General features: G+C 42.5%; 1 pseudogene across 1 annotated transcript; it reads left to right on the top strand.

Moving 5' to 3' along the window:
• The first annotated feature begins 2,262 nt into the window (after nucleotides 1–2,262).
• Nucleotides 2,263–2,907, top strand: LOC308549730 (mortality factor 4-like protein 2 pseudogene; annotated as a pseudogene). The gene has a single exon. The product of its transcript is annotated as a mortality factor 4-like protein 2 pseudogene (transcript).
• The last annotated feature ends 1,445 nt before the right edge of the window (nucleotides 2,908–4,352 follow it).

The following is a 4,352-nucleotide window of genomic DNA, read 5'->3' as shown; positions in this document are numbered from 1 at the left end:
TAATTATCAAACAATCAAGCTGAATAACCAATTGAAGACTAGCAGAACAGGCGTCTTATAACTAAGGATTAACAGAAGCAACATCAAAACTGGTAGGAAGAGTGGAGACACAAAAGATTTGGCCTGACACCCATGTGCTGTGGTTGAGAATTTGGTAGGATATCTGAGGAGCAAGGGATTTCAGCTCCACCCAGGCTCTCCGGTTCGAAGCACCAGAGCTGAGAGGAGGAATCCTCAAAACATTTAGCTGTAAAAATGTGCAGGGGGTTCTGTTTGCCAGAGAGACATGGGAATCTGCCAGAAACCCAAGCACCCTCTTAAAGTGCCAAGAAACAAAATCTGGTTTGCAGCCACTCACCCAGGGGTCCAGTGGAGGGAAGGCAGCTCAGAGGGAGCTGGAATCATACAAGGAAAGTCTGGTAGTGTGGCTCTAGAGAGAGGGTTGGAGAAATAACCACCAAGGTCCCTGTACTGAGTCTTCCCACACTGCCCACAGATGCATTTCCTGGGTGGAGAACTCCCCTCCATAAGGCATCAGTCTAGGGTCAATGCTCTAGCTCTATCCTCTCCACTCCCTGTAGCCCCACCCTGCTGAGCTTGCCTGCTGTTGAGGAGTCAGTTGGCTGTGGCAAACCTGGGTCCATAGTGAAGACTTTCTTGGAAGGTTCTGGCAGATATAAACAGAGAGACTTAATTGTGTGGCTCTAGGGCAGGGGTCATTTTTCCCTCACATGCCCAACCAGTGTCACTGTTTTTGTGCAGAATCCTTCATCTACACAGCAAAATCTTGATTTGTTTTAGCCTAATGTACTCTGCTTGTCTCACTCTGATGACTCTTTGAGACCCTGCCCCACTCAAAGGTCCCCAGGCCCCCAGCCAGTGGTGGCTGGCCTAGGTGTACCCTGAGACTTTGGCTGAGTGGCCTCAGACCAAGCACTGGTGCCAAGTTTGAATCTGTATTAACCTTGTGAACACTACTTGCCCTTACCTGGTGACTGAGGACCTACCTCACATAATTCGCTTACCACCAGAGGCTCTATCAGTGACTGAGCCTAACAGGCAGCTGGCAAATAAAGACAGACCTTGGGATGCCTTGTGCCTTTGTTGACCTGACCCTGGGCTTGGCACTGGTTAAAGCCAGCCTTGGTATACAGCTTGGTCCCTCCCACATGTACCCAGACCCAGCAGAGACAATCACAAACTGTGAATCACTTTGTAACTCCAAACAGGTAGCTCAGGGATGGTCACAGGTAGCATCTGACATTGCCCTATACCAAAGTCCCACCCAAGAGCCCCAGAACCAACACACACAGTGGCAGGTTTTAGACCACATGAGAGCATGACCCAAGTAGCTCCAAAAGTGGCACACCCAAAGGGAGGTTTCAGCAGGCACCAGACAATGTTGGGGTAAATTCTGCTTCATGGGGTCAGCCCCACGCAGTGGTTCATATACTGTCGTCAGGGTAAATCTTCATAGTCAGCCAGCTAGAGGGTCAACCCCACCCATAAATGAGCCAACAGTAATCAAAACTCAAGTACAACAGGAGGGCTCACAAAACCCACACAAGAGACATTCTGGAGCACCTAGTTCAGGTGATCAGGGAGACTGAGCCACTGAACTTCACAAGACACTTATTACATAAGGCTACCATACCCAGACTTGGAGACATAGCAGATTTACCTAATGTACAAAATCAAATACAGAGAGGCAGGTAAAATGGGGAAACAAAGAAATATGCCCCAAATGAAAGAACAGGAGAAATCCCCAGAAAAAGAGCTATAGAGATGGCTGTTGGAAGAAAGGCAGTGATCACACATCAGCTGCTGGAAAGAATTGGATTCTCATTGCAGGCCATTATCAGAAAAGCAAGTTTGCTGTATAGTAAGGATCAGAAGATCTGATCCTGATTACAGAATCTGTGTTGTATCTCCCACCTCATTCTTCCAGACCATCCCCAAAGATCTATAAGATTCCATCTGGCAAAACACTAGGAATTCTTGGAAGAGCAAGAAGGAAAACGATTATTGGTTGAAATAAAAATAGGATTGAATGAGTTCCACAAAGTAAGGTTCTCAAACTCTTGGACAACAATCTGGAGAACTTCAAAAAAAACAACTAGAAGCAATATGCAGAGAAGTAAGATGAGGGGGGCCTAATCAGGAAAGAAGACAGCTGGCCCACAGTAGGAGAATCTGGAACCAGCCCTCCCAGGCAGATGGGGGGGGGGGGGTTCGCTCTGCAGAGAACCCCCTTCAGGATCCATGAGGAAGACAAGAAAGAACAAACAGAAGACTCCTGGAAATGGAGATGGTGGCAGTACCAGTGAAGCCTTTCAGCCACCTCAGAAGAAAAGGGCCAGGGTCTGACCTCACTGTCAGAAGTAAGGAGGCATTTAAGAATAAGAAGGAAGTTAAAGTTACAATTCCTGAAGAATTAAAAGCATGGCTTGTTGAGGACTGGTACTTACCTATGAAGCAGAAGTAGCTGTTTCAACTCCTTAAGAAAAATGTAGATGTCATTCTGGAAGAGTATGCAAGCTGCAAGAAATCACAGGGAAATGTCGACAATAAGGAATATGCAGTGAATGAAGTAATCAGGGGAATAAAAGAATACTTTGTGATGTTGGGCACTCAGCTGCTCTACAAATTTGAGAGGTTGCAGTATGCTGAAATCTTGGCTCACCCTGATGCACCAACGTCCCAGGTTTATTGAGTGCCATACTTACTGAGATTATTCATAAGAATCAGAGCAATGTTGGTATGTATGCCCCTTGATGAGAAGAGCCTTTTATTATTGTTGGGCTATTTGTATAATTTTTTAAAATATCTGGCAAAGAATGCTGCATCTCTGTTTGCTGTCAGTGATTACAAAGTGGCTTGGCTGAGTACCACCAGAAAGCCCTGTGAAGGTCTACTGACCACTCACTATTATGTCTTATCTGTAAACACTCTTTTTGTTCTTAGTCTTTTTTTTGTATAATTGATGTTCTTTAAAATTGTTAATGAATAACAGGGTTTATATTTCAGTTTTTCTGGGGGTTTTTTAAACAGAAAAGAAAAAAGAGTACAAGCTCCTTTTCTCATTTCAAAGTTGCTACTAGTGTGTGCAGTAAGTAGACAAAGAAAAGACAGTCAGTAGAACATTTTCTTCCCTAGTCAACCACATTGCTTGAATACTGGTGGTTCTGTCCCTTTGACACTACATAATTTTCTAATTATGTGTTAATGCTACATGATAAAATGCACTGATTCTTAGTGCCAAAGGTTCAACTTAATGTATATACCAGAAAATCTATGCACTTGTGCTCTGTTTTTTAATGGTGCTTGAATTAAAACAGCACATTCTCGCCCCGCTGGGCGTGACTCAGCAGTTGAGCATGGATCTGGGATCCAGGCTATCGGGGTTCAATTCCCAGTCAGGGCACATGGCCAGGTTGTGGGCTCAATCAATGATTCTCTCATCATTGATGTTTCTATCTCTCTCTCTCCCTCTCCTTTACTCTCTCTGAAATTAATAAAGATATATTTTTAAAAAATAAAATAAAATAAAACAGGCCATTCTCTACAAGTCTATCTGTGTTGTTTCTTGGGCATTCTACCTTTTCTCAAATTGTTGAAGGATGGTGGTTTGTCTCATGGTTTTTGTGTTTGAGTCTAATGCATGTTCTAACATGACAGAGGCAATGCATTATTGTGTAGCCATGGTTTTCTGGAGAAGTTGATATTTTAGGAACTTTATTTCAGATCTTAAATAAAATTTATTTTAAAGCAAGTAAAAAAAAACAAAAACCCCAAACCTAAATATAATGGAGGCAAGCAATCTACCAGGTACAGAATTCAAAACAATGGTTATAAGGATGCTCAAGGAACTTAGAGGAAAAATGGATGAGCTGAATGAAAACTTGAACAAAGAAATAGTAAGCATTAAAAAAGGACATAGAGACCATAAAAAAGAACCAGTCAGAAATGAAGAATACAATATCTGAAATAAAAAATACACTAGTAGGAATCCGCAGCAGGTTAGATAAAGCATAGGATCAAATCAGTGATTTGGAAGATAAGGTAGCAGGAAACACCTACCCAATCAAAGCAGCAAAAAGAAAACATGATTTTTTAAAATGAGGGTAGTTTAAGGAACCTCTGTGACAATATGAAGTGTAACAACATCTGCATCATAGGGGTACCAGAAGATGAGAGAAAGCAAGGAGTTGAAAAAGTATTAGAAGAAATAATGATTAAAACTTCACTAGGAAGAAGACACACAAGAAAAAGACACATAAGTCCAAGAAGCACAGAGAATCCCAAATAAAATGAACCCAAAGAGGACCACACCAAGAAATACCATAATTAGA

Source organism: Miniopterus schreibersii (assembly GCF_964146895.1).
Source record: "Miniopterus schreibersii genome assembly, chromosome: 1".
Taxonomy (NCBI): domain Eukaryota; kingdom Metazoa; phylum Chordata; class Mammalia; order Chiroptera; family Miniopteridae; genus Miniopterus; species Miniopterus schreibersii.
The sequence above is the reverse complement of the archived record's forward strand: the minus strand, read 5'-3'. Positions and strand labels throughout refer to the sequence as shown.